Source organism: Arachis hypogaea, chromosome 12 (assembly GCF_003086295.3).
Source record: "Arachis hypogaea cultivar Tifrunner chromosome 12, arahy.Tifrunner.gnm2.J5K5, whole genome shotgun sequence".
NCBI classification, from domain to species: domain Eukaryota; kingdom Viridiplantae; phylum Streptophyta; class Magnoliopsida; order Fabales; family Fabaceae; genus Arachis; species Arachis hypogaea.
In genome coordinates this window covers 73,543,762-73,560,525 of record NC_092047.1, presented here as the reverse complement: position 1 = coordinate 73,560,525, position 16,764 = coordinate 73,543,762, and the positions used below count along the sequence as shown (strand labels likewise).

At 38.3% G+C, this 16,764-nt stretch overlaps 2 non-coding genes across 2 annotated transcripts; one reads left to right on the top strand and one right to left on the bottom strand.

The window, feature by feature from the left end:
* Positions 1-7,512: 7,512 nt before the first annotated feature.
* On the top strand, positions 7,513-7,619 carry LOC112731178 (small nucleolar RNA R71). Its single transcript, XR_003166968.1, has one exon. It is a non-coding gene; the product is annotated as a small nucleolar RNA R71 (small nucleolar RNA).
* Positions 7,620-13,328: 5,709 nt separating this feature from the next.
* LOC112731536 (small nucleolar RNA R71) lies at positions 13,329-13,436 on the bottom strand. Its single transcript, XR_003167310.1, has one exon. It is a non-coding gene; the product is annotated as a small nucleolar RNA R71 (small nucleolar RNA).
* Positions 13,437-16,764: the final 3,328 nt, after the last annotated feature.

Below are 16,764 nucleotides of genomic sequence, written 5' to 3'. Positions count from 1 at the left end.
TAGCCGTGCCGTGACAGGGTGCGTGAGCATATTATTCACTGAGAGGATAAGATGAAGCCATTGACAAGGGTGATGCCTCCAGACGATTAGCCGTGCCGTGACAGGGCATTGGATCATTTTCCTGAGAGATGACCGAAAGTAGCCATTGACAGTGGTGATGTATCACATAAAGCCAGCCATGGAAAGGAGTAAGACTGATTGGATGAAGATAGCAGGAAAGCAGAAGTTCAGAGGAACGAAAAGCATCTCCATTCTCTTATCTGAAATTCCTACCAATGATTTACATAAGTGCCTCTATCCCTATTTTATTATTCATTATTCGAAAACCATATCACTGTTTTATATCTGCCTGACTGAGATTTACAAGGTGACCATAGCTTGCTTCATACCAACAATCTCCGTGGGATTCGACCCTTACTCACGTAAGGTATTACTTGGACGACCCAGTGCACTTGCTGGTTAGTTGTACGGAGTTGTGTCCACACATAGAGCCACAATGAGGATTCAATACAATTATATATTGTTAATCTCACACAAGTACAAAGAACGAATTAGGATCAAAGCACCAAGCTTTGGAGCCATTACCAGGGATTGTTCGAGCCTGGACAACACAATTTCGTGCACCAAGCACAAAACCTCATGAAATAGCATGAATTCATACATGGTTGATTAAATCAAAGGAAACATGAAAATCTACCCAATTGGCTTGCTTTTGGCTCAAGAAAGTGCATAATTCAATTGAAAACAAAAGAAAAAGGCTAGTGAAACTAGGCTAAGATGACTTGTCATCACAACACCAAACTTAAAGCTTTCTTGTCCCCAAGCAAGAAATGATTTATTGAGAAGAAAGAATGAAATGGAAGAGGATGTTCATGCTAGTAGAGTGTTATTGGTAGTTCATGGGGTTTTATGTGGATATGCACACACTCACCTCTTATTGATTCTTAAGCTTAGAAAGTCTCCTTCAAGCTTCAAGTAACATACTGCTATGACCTCTCATTGTTCCTTTATCCTTCGTTATTATCTTGTTCATAAGCTTTATTTGAGTGTCATGTGTAGCAATCTCATTTCCTTTTCTTTGTACTTGACACATTATTCACTATAGACACTTGGCTCACATTCCTTCTTAGAACATTGATGCCCAGCACCTCTATGGGCTACTAAATGCCTTGTAGTTAGGTTGCTCTTGATAGTGGACTTTCAGCTAATGATCCCGGGTTAGTTAACCCAAGTCATCAAGTGTTGATGCACTCCAAAGAGCTTAATAATCCAAGCAGATCCTAATACAAAGACACCACAGGCATATATTCTAAGGTTCAAGCTATTGGTGTCCAGCTTTGTTTCTTTTTTTGTTTTCTTTTGTTCTGCCACTCTTTGGCTATTTTTTTTCTTTCTTTTTTTTGTTTTTCTTTCTAACCAAGGATTTTTATTTGATTGAGATTCATAGACAGTAGGCCACTTTCTACTTAAGAGGAGACATCCTAGTTCTCTTATTTACTAAAAGTGAGCTATTATACAATCACACACACATACCACCACTTACTTTTATTGTACTTCTATCTAACAGAGAACTATCTCACTTCACATTCAAACATTTCTTTTATTGAATTGAAAATGCAGGGGACAAAGCATGCTTTTTGTTAAGTGAAAGTAAACACACAAGCACACACTTAGACTAGCTTACTTATTTTAAGAAAAACAAACATAATGCAAAGACTACTAACTAGAATGACTACTAATGATGCAAGGACTACTTAAGCAGACAGGATGCATAATTACTAAACTAATAGTTACTGTCAAGATGAGCTCATTCAAACTTCCAGTTTAGAGTAATTCAATGCTGATAGAGTTAAGTAACAATACAACCTCTTGGTGGCTTCTTCTTCTTACTCTTAGCTAATGGTGTGTAGCCCTTCCAAGAGAGTGATTGAATTCCTGCAGAGTTAATGGAAGTTGCTTGTTTCTCAAGCCCTTAGGTAATTGGTTAGTGTGCAAGACTTTCTTGTAGGCTTTTGAACTTACTTTGCTGTGTGAACACCAAACTTAGTCCCTCGCCACTGCCTCTGATGCATCAAATTAACCACATGTGAAATCCTTGTGTCTTTGCTAAAGGCAATAAAACTAAAAACTAGAAACAGACAATGATTAAATAATTCATCTGATTGCTTGGAGCTAGCAACCCTTTATGCAGAAGGTGAGAATGTGTTTTTAAATGAGATTTCGGTGGAACACCAAACTTAGAATCCTTCATTCTCCCTTAAATTGTTTTGGTGTGCAACACCAAACTTAGCTCCTTACAATACAGGTGAATCTACTTAATCTTTTTATTGAACTAGCTATGAAAAAAAAAGAACTACCTCAGGTTGGGTTGCCTCCCAACAAGCGCTCTTTTAATGTCACTAGCTTGACATCCTTCATTCTTTGATCATGGGGGCTGAAAATCATAGTGCCTCAACTTTTCTCCTCTTACTGTGAACTTCCTTCCAGTCTCCTCTTTGATGATCTCTAAGTGTTCAAGTGAAAGGACCTGGTTCACAGTGTAATATTCAGATGATTGTGGAGACATCTTCATTGGTTGTGTGTTTAACACTACTTTATCCCCTGGTGAAAAGCCTTCAGTGGGGATTTTCTTGTTTTTCCACCCTTTTGGCCTCTTCTTCTTCTCTTCTTTCTTAGGAGATGATTCATGCCTTGGTGGTTCTTTATCTGGAGTGTTGAGGTTCTCATCTGGGGGTTTTGGATCTAGTTCCTCCTTGATTTCTTTAGTCTGTTGCACCATCTCTACTTCTTTCAAGCATGGATTTAGAAGTCTTGGAGTTAACTCATTGAATACCTCCTTCAAGCTTTGATCCCTGGCCTTGTTCTTCATACAAGCTTCTTCTTGAGTGGGCTCATGCAGGGTTTTAAAAACATGGAATGCTAGGTGCTCATCATGTACTCTCAACAATAATTCCCCTTTTTCAACATCTATCAGTGCTCTGCCCGTAGCAAGAAAAGGCCTCCCTAGGATGATGGGGGTGTTAGGGTCTTCCTCCATGTCCAAAATGACAAAATCAGCTGGGAGAAGGAATTTCCCCACTTTTACCAGTACATTCTCTACAACTCCAACTGCTTGCTGGATGGATTTGTCAGCCATTTGAAGGAGTATTCGTGTGGATTTCAGCTCACAAATTCGAAGTTTCCTCATTAGAGACAAAGGCATCAAGTTTATGCTTGCACCAAGGTCACAGAATGATTTTTCAATTGTTATGTCTCCTATGGTGCAAGGTATATAAAAACTCCCAGGATCATCTTTCTTCTCTGGTAACTCTCTTTGGAGAATAGCACTACATTCCATTGTCATCTCAACAATTTGTCCTTCTTTTAGGGACTTTTTCTTTGTCAGCACTTCCTTCATAAATTTGGCATACATTGGCATCTGTTCAAGTACTTATAAGAAAGGAATATTGATGCTGAGGGTCTTGAATATGTCCAGAAACTTTGAGTATTGCTTATCCTCATTCTCTTTTTTGAACCTCTGAGGGTATGGAAGTTTGGGGATATGTGGCTTCACCCCTTCCTTCTTCTCTTGTAGTTGTGTTTCAAGGATGTCCACATTTTTCTTTGAGCTTTTTGCATTCTTGGTCTTTCTCTCCTCTTCACTTCTCTCTTCTGTCTCTTCTTGTGGAACTTCGATGTTGTGTTCTTCTTGATTGATGGCTTCCTTCTCCCTAGTCTTTTCACTTCCCACTATGATTGCTTTGCACTCCTCCCACTTTGTAGCTTTTCCTTTGTCCTTTGCATTGGAGATTGTATCACTTGGGAGAACATTGGTTGGCCGTTCAGCTTGTTTGGCCAATTGTCCCACTTGTCGTTCAAGGCTCTTCATGGTAGCTTCATTTTTCTCTTGCATTTTGACCAAGCTTTGAGTGGACTGAGCAATTACTTGTATGGCTGCCTCAAGACTTGAAATTCTACTTTCATGATGGTCTATTGGTGGTATGATGGGGGTGAAATGTGGTTGCTGGAAGTTATTTGTAGGGGTAGTGTGGTAGTTTTGGGGGTTAGATGTTGGTGCGGAAATGCTATTTTGATGAGTTTGTGGATTATGGTGGGGTGGTTGATATGTATTTTGTGGTTTCTTGTATTGATTATTATTAGCGTTTTGCTGGTCGTGGTTTGAGTAAGTTGTGTTTCTTGAGTTGTTTTGATTTGAGTTTTTCTGCCACGGTTGCTGGCTGTGGGTGTGGTTATCTCCCCATCCGAGATTTGGATGGTTCTTCCAGGATGGATTGTAGGTGTCACCATAAACCTCATTTTGGCCTGAACCTTGGTTGTGCACATATTGAAGTTGTTCGTGCTGCTGATCTTCTTGGTTTTCTTTATTTTGCCCCCATGTGGTTGATGGTTGGCTTGTATTCACTGCTGCAACTTGTAAGCTATCAATCTTTTTAGCCATCTGCTCAAATTATTGTTGAATCTGCTCCTGCATTATCTTGTTTTGAGCTAGGAGGGTGTCAACCCCTTCCATTTCTAACACTCCTTTCCTTAGTGATGGTTGGCATTATCTCTGTTGGCCAAAGAAATATTTAGCCACCGTGTCAATGAGGTTCTGAGCTTCTTCAGCTGTCTTCATGAGTTGCATTGAGCCTCCTGCTGAATAGTCAAGTGCCTCTTGAGCTTTCATTGTCAGTCCTTCATAGAAATTTTGGAGTTTATCCCATTCATTAAACATCTCAGGAGGGCACTTCCTGATTAGAGCTTTGTATCGTTCCCATGCCTCATACAAGGGTTCAGCATCCATTTGTGCGAATGTTTGTACTTCAGTCTTCAATCTAATAACTCTTTGAGGTGGGTAAAACTTGGCAAGAAACTTGGTTACTAGATCATCCCAGTTGTTGATGCTATCTCTTGGAAATGACTCCAACCATTGAGTGGCTTTGTCTTTGAGGGAAAATGGAAATAGCAGCAATTTGTAACTGTCAGGATGCACACCATTGGTCTTCACTGTGTTACATATCCTCAGGAAGGTGGATAGGTGCTGGTTTGGATCTTCCAAGGGGCCTCCTCCATAGGAACAATTGTTCTGCACCAAGGTGATGAGTTGGGGCTTCAATTCAAAGTTATTTGCATCGACATTTGGGGTAAGAATGCTACTCCCACAATGCCTTGGATTAGCAAGTGTATATGAAGCCAAGACTCTCCTCTGGGGTTGACCATTGTTGTTGGCCATTCTCACTGGTGGATTTATTGGATTTGTTGAGTGTTCCTCCAATTCATGATATTCTTCATCTGATTCTTCCTCTCCAGCAACATTTTTTTCTCTTGCTTCTCTTCTTAGCCTTCGGAGAGTTCTTTCGTCTTGTTTATGAAAGGTGGGTGTGGTTCTTTTTGTACCTGACATACACGCAGAACATAAGAAACACACAAACCAGTGACACTTCAATCTACTGCTAGAATGAAGTTTTAGTTAGCTTAAGCAAAAATTCAAATAGTTAGTGGGTTAATCAAAAATTAGAGAAATAGAAAATAAAAATGCTAGATCTAGATCACCACTTCACTTAATCATTGTCAATCTAATCAATCCCCGGCAACGGCGCCAAAAACTTGATGGGATATTTCTGTGGAAAAACGAATTTCTCCAAAACACCCAAATCTAACCGGTAAGTGCACCGGGTCGCATCAAGTAATAATAACTCACGGGGGTGAGGTCGATCCCACAGGGATTGAAGGATTGAGCAATTTTAGTTTAGTGGTTGATTTAGTCAAGCGAATCAAGAATTGGTTGAGAGATTTGTGATTTGCAAAATTTAAATTGCATAGAAAGTAAAGGAAATGGATGAATTGCATGAAATTAAAGAGAACTGGAATTTAAAGTGCTGAATCTTAAACAGCAAGAAATTAAATGGCAGAAACTTAGAACGCAAGAAATGTAAATTGCAGAATCTTAAAGTGCAAGAAATGTAAATGGCTTGAATTGTAAAGGGAATTGGGAGTTGGATTTGCAGGAATTAAACAAGGAAAAGTAAATTGCAACAAACAGAGAAGTAAAGGATGTCTTGAATCAAACCGGATCTTAAAACAGAAATGTAAACAAGCATGAAAATAGTAAACAGGGAATGGGAAATCCGGATCTCAGGACCCAAGAGACTAGAAAACCAAGTCTAGATCTCAATGCCTTCCTAGATCCAACAAGAACAATTGCAAAGGAAATGTAGATTGCAAAGAAAGTAGATGAAGAAGCAAGTAACCGAAACTGAAATTCAATTAAGCAGAAAATTAAACAAGATCCCAAGGTGAGATTGAAACAGAATTTCTTCAACTCTCCACCCAAAATCCAAGACAAGAAAAGTAAAGAGTGCTGGGCAAGAACAAGGAAGAAGAGAGATCAATTCTCCTCCCAAATTCTCTTAAATTAAAACAACAATGCTAAGAAAAATAAAAGTGAGCTCTAAGCAAAACTGAAAAGAAAGCTATTCTGAAAAACTAAAAGGGAAGCCCTTTTAAAACTTAAATTCTAATCTATTTATACACTTTCTTCAAATGGTCTTCAAGCCTTCAATTGGGCCTTTTCTCTTGGTAGAATTGGGTTGAGAGAGACCTTGGTTGATTGCTCTTGGAGTTTGGAGAAGAACCGAATTGAACCGGGTTGGAATCATGAAAGCTTGAGTAAAAGTTGGAGTAAAAGTTAGGGGTCTAACTTTTGCTCCAACTTTTCACATCAGCACCCTTGTTTTGCTGATACCAACGTTGGGGCAAAAGTTAGGGGTCTAACTTTTGCTCCAACGTTGGCCTCCCCTTGGTTATTCATGGCGCCAACGTTAGCCAAAAAGTTAGGGGCTAACGTTGGCGCAAACTTTTGCTAGTCCAGGGAGTATTTTTCATGCGCCAACGTTAGCCAAAAAGTTAGGGGTCTAACTTTTGCTCCAGCTTTTGCCCAAAAGTTAGCCAAAAAGTTAGGGTCTAACTTTTGCTCCAGCTTTTACTTCCTGGTTCATAATTAATCCAAAAGTTTGAGCTAAAGTTTGAGGCAAACTTTTGCTCAAACTTTTTGTTCTCTCTTCCTCCTAGCCCTTCCTTCTTGCATCAACCTTTCTCCAAGCTTTCTTCACCTATCATTAATCAACCAAACACATCAAAGCTATGCTCAAAATCATGAGATATTCATTCTTTCATAATATGTGACAATTATAGCACAAAACCTCATGAAATAGCATGAATTCATACATGGTTGATTAAATCAAAGGAAACATGAAAATCTACCCAATTGGCTTGCTTTTGGCTCAAGAAAGTGCATAATTCAATTGAAAACAAAAGAAAAAGGCTAGTGAAACTAGGCTAAGATGACTTGTCATCATGTTCCCTCTTTCAGAAGCATAGAAATAGTCATTTTCTGCTACAGTTTCAATGACATCTATGGCCTCCTCAATGGTCTTCTTCTTGTTCAGAGATCCCCCGGATGAGTGGTCTACTGCTTTCTTTGATTCATAAGAAAGGCCTTCATATAAAATGTGTAGCTGCACCCATTCATTGAACATATCTGGTGGACACCTCCTTGTCAGGTCCTTAAACCTCTCCCATGCTTCATATAGAGTCTCACCATCTTGTTGCCTGAAAGTTTGGACCTCAGCTCTTAGCCTGTTAATTCTTTGGGGAGGATAGAATCTGGCTAAAAATTTGTTCACCACATCTTCCCAAGTTGTCAAACTCTCCTTCGTAAAAGACTCCAGCCACTTGGCTGCCTTATCCTTGAGTGAGAATGGAAATAAGAGCAGTCTATATGCGTCAGGATGAACACCATTAGACTTCACCGTGTCACATATCCTCAAGAAGGTGGTTAAATGTTGATTGGGGTCTTCTTGGACACCTCCTCCGAACGAACAGTTGTTCTGAACAAGGGTGATGAACTGTGGTTTTAGTTCAAAATTGTTGGCATGGATGGTTGGCTTTTGAATGCTACTTCCACAGTTTCCTGTGTTTGGGTTGATGTAAGAGCCTAAAACTCTTCTCTCCTCCCCAGCATTATTTGCTCGACCTTCTCTGCCATGGTTGTGAGCCTCTTCTTCATGATGGTTTTCCATGTTTTCTTCCATGTTTGGTTCAAAGTATTCCTTCACTTCCTCGGCACCAACTACTCGTTTTTCTCTTGCTTCCCTCCTTAATCTAAAGAAGGTCCTCTCAGGTTCAGAATCAAAGGAAGTTGAAGCCCCGCTTCTTTTCCCTGTCATACAACCAACAAAGCACAAGCAAGGAAAATAGATGCAGAAAGTATTTCTGTTAGAATTACTGTTAGTGTGAGCGATGCAATATATCAAACAGTTAGTGGGTTAGTGAACTGAATTGTAAATAACTAAAAAAACAAAAAAAAGTAGGGGGAAGGGAAGAAATTAACTAAAATTGAAAGTAAATTACTCAAACAGAAAATTAAATCAAACAAACTAAAAATGCTCAATCTAGTGATCCTCCAATTTAATCATTGTTGATTCAAAATCAATCCCCGGCAACGGCGCCATAAACTTGATACGCGGAAAACTTGTCTCGCAACAAATTTCCTTCGGCAAGTGTACCGAATTCGTCAAGTAAAAACTCACAATAGAGTGAGGTTGAATCCCACAGAGATTGATTGATCAAGCAACTTTAATTAAAGGAATGTTCTAGTTGAGCGAACCAGAATTTGAGTTGAGAATTGCAGAAAATTAAATGGCAGGAAAGTAAATAGTGGAAACAGTAAATGCTAGGAATAAAGAGCTAAATGTAAATGGCGGAAAGTAAATTGCAGAATCTTAAATGGGAATGGGGCAATTGCTCATAAAAGTAAATGGCAGAAATTAAAGAGAATGTGTATGATCAGAAATGGGGAATTCATTGGGATCAGGAGATGTTGCATTCTCCGGATCAAGTTCATTTTCATCTCTTCCTCAATCAATGCATTCATTGATCTCCTTGGCAATCTTAAGTGAACGATTTACAATTCCTTGTAATTCAATCTCTCAAATCTTGATCAATAGCCAATTCCTTGGTCAATTGCTCATGAGAAGAGATGAAGTATGGTCACTGATTATACCACATGCATTTCCCAAATCAATTGTTGGAAGGATTATAGTCACATATCCATCCAAACCCAATTTGGTCCAGCATGAGAAAGCATTTCTAGCATGATCCCTTCATTCCTTTTTCAAGATTCAGAAGAGATCCAAGTATGAATAGCTTCTTTTCCAAGATAACTACCCAATTGGATGAAGATCGAAAGCTAATGAGCGGATAATTTATACGCTTTTTGGCATTGTTTTTAGTATGTTTTTAGTAAAATCTAGTTATTTTTAGAGATGTTTTCATTAGTTTTTATGTTAAATTCACATTTCTGGACTTTACTATGAGTTTGTGTGTTTTTCTGTGATTTCAGGTATTTTCTGGCTGAAATTAAGGGACTTGAGCAAAAATGATATTCAGAGGTTGAAGAAGGACTGCTGATGCTGTTGGATTCTGACCTCCCTGCACTCAAAGTAGATTTTCTGGAGCTAAAAAACTCAAAATAGCGCGCTTCCAATTGCGTTTGAAAGTAGACATCTAGGGCTTTCCAGCAATATATAATAGTCCATACTTTGGCCGGGTTTAGATGACGTAAAAGGGCGTTGAATGCCAGTTCTACGCTGCTATCTAGAGTTAAACGCCAGAAACACGTCACAAGCCAGAGTTGAACGCCAGAAATACGTTACAAACTGGCGTTCAACTCCAAGATTGACTTCTACACGTGTAACATTCAATCTCAGCCCAGACACACACCAAGTGGGCACCGAAAGTGGATTTATGCATCAATTACTTACTTCTGTAAACCCTAGTAACTAGTTTAGTATAAATAGGACTTTTTACTATTGTATTAGACATCTTTTACATCTTTTGATCATTTTTAGATCTCTAGACCTCCATGGGAGGCTGACCACTCGGCCATGCTTACCCTATGTTCACTTATGTAATTTTCATACGGTAGAGTTTCTGCACTCCATAGATTAAGGTGTGGAGCTCTGCTGTTCCTCAAAGATTAATGCAAAGTACTACTGTTTTTCTATTCAATTCAACTTATTCCGCTTCTAAGATACTCATTCGCACTTCAACCTGAATGTGATGAACGTGACAAGCATCATCATTCCCTATGAACGCGTGCCTGACAACCACTTCCGTTCTACCTTAGATTGAATGAGTATATCTTGGATCTCTTAATCAGAATCTTCGTGGTATAAGCTAGATTGATGGCGGCATTCATGAGAGTCCAGAAAGTCTAAACCTTGACTGTGGTATTCCGAGTAGGACTCTGGGATTGAATGACTGTGACGAACTTTAAACTCGCGAGTGCTGGGCGTAGTGACAGACGCAAAAGGAGGGTGAATCCTATTCCAGTATGATCGAGAACCTCAGATGATTAGCCGTGCTGTGACAGAGCATTTGGACCATTTTCACAAGAGGATGGGATGCAGCCATTGACAAGGGTGATGCCTCCAGACGATTAGCCATGCAGTGACAGCGCATCAGACCATTTTCCAGAGAGGATGAAAAGTAGCCATTGACAATGGTGATGTCCTTACATAAAGCCAGCCATAGAAAGGAGTAGGACTGATTGGATGAAGACAGCAGGAAAGCAGAAGTTTAGAGGGACGAAAGCATCTCTATACGCTGATCTGAAATTCTCACCAATGATATACATAAGTATTTCTATCCGTATTTTCTATCTATTTATTATTTATGTTCGAAAACTCCATAACTATTTTATATCCGCCTGACTGAGATTTACAAGGTGACCATAGCTTGCTTCAAGCTGACAATCTCCGTGGGATCGACCCTTACTCACGTAAGGTTTATTACTTGGACGACACAGTGCACTTGCTGGTTAGTTGTATCGAAGTTGTGAATGAAAAACGATTTATTAAGACGTGCGTACAGAGTTTCTGGCGCCGTTGCCTGAGATCACAATTTCGTGCACCAAGTTTTTGGCGCCGTTGCCGGGGATTGTTCGAGTTTGAACAACTGACGGTTCATCTTGTTGCTCAGATTAGGTAATTTTCTTTTTGTTTTATTTTCAAAAATTTTTCAAAAACCTTTCAAAAATTTCTCATTTGTTTTCGAAAAAAATAAATAAATAAATAAATCTTTTCAAAAATATATTTTTCTTCAGAATTTTGAAGAATGAATTCTAGAGTTTCATGAAGCATGTTGAAGCCTAGCTGGCTGTAAAGCCATGTCTAATTCTTTTGGATAGGGGCTTCCAACCATCAGCATAGAGGCAAGTTAATTGGAATGTCAGCCGTGGCATGTCTGAGTTACATACTAAAGCTTGGCTGGCTATTAAGCCATGCCTAACCCTCGGATTGGAGCTTTAGACTAAGAATACAAGATTCCTCGAATTCATATAAAAAAATTTTGAAATCCTTATTTTCTTTTTCCTATATGTTTTTTCGAAAAAAATATACAAAAATCCAAAAAAATAAAAAAATCATAAAAATAAAAAATATTTCATGTTTCTTGTTTGAGTCTTGAGTCAAGTTGAAAGTTTGGTGTCAATTGCATATTCATCTTGCATTTTTCGAAAAATTCATGCATTCATATGTTCTTCATGATCTTCAAGTTGTTCTTGGTAAGTCTTCTTGTTTGATCTTGATGTTTTCATGTTTTGTGTCTTTTCTTGTTTTTCATATGCATTCTTGCATTCATAGTGTCTATACATGAAAAATTTTTAAGTTTGGTGTCTTGTATGTTTTCTTTGCATTAAAAATTTTTCAAAAATAAGTTCTTGATGTTCATCTTGACATTCAAAGTGTTCTTGGTGTTCATCTTGACATTCATAGCATTCTTGCATGCATTCATTGTTTTGATCCAAAATTTTCATGTATTGAGTCTTTTTCATGTTTTTCCCTCTCATCATTAGAAATTCAAAAATAAAAAAAAATATCTTTCCCTTTTTCACTCATAAATTTCGAAAATTTGAGTTGACTTTTTCAAAACTTTTTAAAATCTAGTTGTTTTTATGAGTCAAATCAAATTTTCAATTTAAAAATAAAATCTTTTTCATTTTTCTTATTTATTTTCGAAAATTTTTAAAATATTTTTCAAAAATCTTTTTCTTATCTTTATCTCCTAATTTTCGAAAATAACATCATCAATTAATGTTTTGATTCAAAAAATTTCAAGTTTGTTACTTACTTGTTAAGAAAGATTCAAACTTTAAGTTCTAGAATCATATTTTGTGATTTCTTGTGAATCAAGTCATTAATTGTGATTTTAAAAATCAAATCTTTTTCAAAACTAATTTCAATCATATCTTTTCAAAAATATCTCTTTATCTTATCTTTTTCAAAATTTGATTTTAAAATATCCTTTCTAACTTCTTATCTTCTTATCTTTTCAAATTTGTTTCAACTAACTAACTAACTTTTTGTTTGTTTCTTATCTTTTTCAAAACTACCTAACTAACTCTCTCTCTCTCTAATTTTCGAAAATATCTTCCCTCTTTTTCAAAATTTCTTTTTAATTAATTAATTATTTTAATTTTTTATTTTAATTTTCCAAAAATTACTAACCTTTTTCAAAAACTATTTTCAAAAATCACTAACTCTTTTTCAAAAATTATTTTCGAAAATTCTCTCTCTCTTATCTCCTTCTATTTATTTATTCATCTACTAACACTTCATCTCACCCAAATTCGAACCCCCTCTTCCATCTGTGTTCGAATTTTTTCTTCTTCTTTTCTTCTACTCACACAGGGACCTCTATACTGTGGTAAAAAAGACCCCTATTATTATTATTTTTCTATCCCTCTTTTTCATATGAGCAGGAGCAAAGACAAGAACATTCTTGTTGAAGCAGATCCAGAACCTGAAAGGACTCTGAAGAGGAAACTAAGAGAAGCTAAATTACAACAATCCAGCAAGCACCTTTTAGAAATTTTCGAACAGGAAGAGGAGATGGCAGCCGAAAATAATAATAATGCAAGGAGGATGCTTGGTGACTTTACTGCACCTAATTCCAATTTACATGGAAGAAGCATCTCCATTCCTGCCATTGGAGCAAACAATTTTGAGCTGAAACCTCAATTAGTTTCTCTGATGCAGCAGAACTGCAAGTTTCATGGACTTCCATCAGAAGATCCTTTTCAGTTCTTAACTGAATTCTTGCAGATATGTGATACTGTTAAGACTAATGGAGTAGATCCTGAAGTCTACAGGCTCATGCTTTTCCCTTTTGCTGTAAGAGACAGAGCTAGAGTATGGTTGGACTCTCAATCTAAGGATAGCCTGAACTCTTGGGATAAGCTGGTCAAGGCTTTCTTAGCCAAGTTCTTTCCTTCTCAAAAGCTGAGTAAGCTTAGAGTGGATGTTTAGACCTTCAGACAGAAAGAAGGTGAATCCCTCTATGAAGCTTGGGAGAGATACAAAGGACTGACCAAAAAGTGTCCTTCTGACATGCTTTCAGAATGGACCATCCTGGATATATTCTATGATGGTCTATCTGAATTGGCTAAAATGTCATTGGATACTTCTGCAGGTGGATCCATTCACCTAAAGAAAATGCCTGCAGAAACTCAAGAACTCATTGACATGGTTGCTAATAACCAGTTCATGTACACTTCTGAGAGGAATCCTGTGAGTAATGGGACGCCTCAGAAGAAGGGAGTTCTTGAAATTGATACTCTGAATGCCATACTGGCTCAGAATAAAATATTGACTCAACAGGTCAATATGATTTCTCAGAGCCTGAATGGAATGCAAGCTGCATCTAACATTACTCAAGAGGCGCCTTCTGAAGAAGAGGCCTATGATCCTGAGAACCCTGCAATAGCAGAGGTAAATTATATAGGTGAACCTTATGGAAACACCTATAATCCATCATGGAGAAATCATCCAAATTTCTCATGGAAGGATCAACAAAAGCCTCAACAAGGCTTTAATAATGGTGGAAGAAATAGGTTTAACAATAGTAAACTTTTTCCATCATCCACTCAGCAACAGACAGAGAATTATGAGCAGAATCCATCTAGCTTAGCAAATTTAGTCTCTGATCTATCTAAGGCCACTGTGAGTTTCATGAATGAAACAAGATCCTCCATTAGAAATTTGGAAGCACAAGTGGGCCAGCTGAGTAAAAGGATCACTGAAATCCCTCCTAGTACTCTTCCAAGCAATACAGAAAAAAATCTAAAAGGAGAGTGCAAGGCCATTGACATAACCACCATGGCTGAACCTGTAAGGGAAATTGAAGACGTAAATCCCTGTGAGGAAGACCTCCTGGGACGTCCAGTGATCAATAAGGAGTTTCCCTCTGAGGAACCAAAGGAATCTGAGACTCATCTAGAGAACATAGAAATTCCATTGAACCTCCTTATGCCATTCATGAGCTCTGATGAGTATTCCTCTTCTGAAGAGAATGAGGATGTTACTGAAGAGCAAGCTGCCAAGTTTTTTGGTGCAATCATGAAGCTGAATGCCAAGTTATTTGGTATTGAGACTTGGGAAGATGAACCTCCCTTGTTCACCAATGAACTAAGTGATCTGGATCAACTGACATTGCCTCAGAAGAAACAGGATCCTGGAAAGTTCGTAATACCTTGTACCATAGGCAACATGATCTTTGAAAAGGCTCTGTGTGACCTTGGTTCAGGGATAAACCTCATGCCCCTCTCTGTAATGGAGAAACTAGGAATCTATGGGGTGCAAGCTGCTAAAATCTCATTAGAGATGGCAGACAATTCAAGAAAACAGGCTTATGGACAAGTAGAGGACGTGTTAGTAAAGGTTGAAGGCCTTTACATCCCTGCTGATTTCATAATCCTTGATACTGGAAAGGATGAGGATGAATCCATCATCCTTGGAAGACCTTTCCTAGCCACAACAAGAGCTGTGATTGATGTTAACAGAGGTGAATTAGTCTTTCAATTGAATGAGGACTCCCTTGTGTTTACAACTCAAGGTTACCCTTCTGTAAACATGGAAAAGAGGCACAGTAAGCTTCTCTCAAAACAGTCAACTAGAGCCCCCCACAGTCAAACTCTAAGTTTGGTGTTGGGAAGCCACAACTAAACTCTAAGTTTGGTGTTGAACTCCCATATCCAAACTCTAAGTTTGGTGTTGGGGAGTCTCAACAATGCTCTGAACATCTGTGAGGCTCCATGAGAGCCCATTGTCAAGCTATTGACATTAAAGAAGCGCTTGTTGGGAGGCAACTGATGCCAAGGCATCTTAGGCTAGTTTCACAAGCATTTTTCTGTTAGTTTTAGTAGTTTTATGCATTTTCTTGAGCTTTAAGTAACCAAGAATGGTTAAATGAATAACAAAGCAATGAACCATCCAAACAGTATGATTTTGATGCAAATTCCATGAGTTTTAGTTATATTACTTGAATGCTATGAATGGAAGATTTCTCATGAAATTTTGCAAGACTTTGATGCAATTGTTTGGATGATTTCAGGGAAGAAGAGGCTAAGCAAGGAAGCAACAAAATCAATAAAGGAAGCTTGAATATCACATGTGGAGTTTAAGTTCCAGTTTAAGCCTAAACTGGAGCTTAAACGCTAGAATCATGAAGGCTAAGAAATGCTGGAATTGAAGTTTAACCTCCAGTTTAACCTTAAACTGGAGGTTAAACGCCAGAATGAAAGTCTCACCAAAGAAGCATTTCCACGTTTAACCTCCAGTTTAACCTTAAACTGGAGGTTAAACGCCAGAATGAGAATGCCACTCAGGAAGAGTTCCACGTTTAACCTCCAGTTTAACCTTAAACTGGAGGTTAAACGCCAGAAATGGGAAAAGCACCAGGGAGCCATTTCCACGTTTAAGCTCCAGTTTAACCTTAAACTGGAGCTTAAACGTGTTCGACCAAGTTTTCTCCTCCAGGGTTGCTCTCTCCATTTCCACGTTTAAGCTCCAGTTTAACCTCAAACTGGAGCTTAAACGTGTTCGACACCTCCAGGGCTACCTTTCTCCTCTTCCACGTTTAAGCTCCAGTTTAACCTTAAACTGGAGCTTAAACGTGTTCGACCTCCAGGATGGCTTTCTCCTCTTCCACGTTTAAGCTCCAGTTTAACCTTAAACTGGAGCTTAAACGTGTTCGACCTCCAGGGCTGCCCTTCCTATCTCCACGTTTAAGCTTCAGTTTAACCTTAAACTGAAGCTTAAACGTGTTCGACTACATGACTCTCCAGGGCTGCCATCTTCCATTTCCACGTTTAAGCTTCAGTTTAACCTTAAACTGAAGCTTAAACGTGCTTCTACAAAAGGCTTCACTGGAAGTGTCTGGCGTTTAAGCTGCAGTTTAAGCTTAAACTGCAACTTAAACGCCACTCTTGGAAAAGGTTTCTGGGCCAAAAATATTGCGGTTTAAGTTAGTCTTTGAGCACAAACATTAACTTAAACTTACTCTGGTATGAAACCCAATTGAATATCATGGTTTATGGGATTGGGCCTGAAGGATTGATGAGTCTGAAATTTCAATTTGTTGAGTCATGTATTATTATTTGATTATCACTAAGTTGGCTCAATGAATGTTACAGAATTTGGATCAGCAGCCTCATCAAGATTATGGATCATAAACCCAAAGCAAAAGGAAAGCAGGGAGAGGCCTCAAAGCCCAAGAAACACAACAGAAGCTCAATATAGAAAGTGTATAAATAGGATAGAATTTAAGTTAGGGGGGACTTTTACCTTCTCATTTTGCTAGTTTTCATATCTTTGTAATTGAATTCAGAGCTATGACTCACTAAACCCCCTTTCATTGGGTTAGGGAGCTCTATTGTAATTCAAT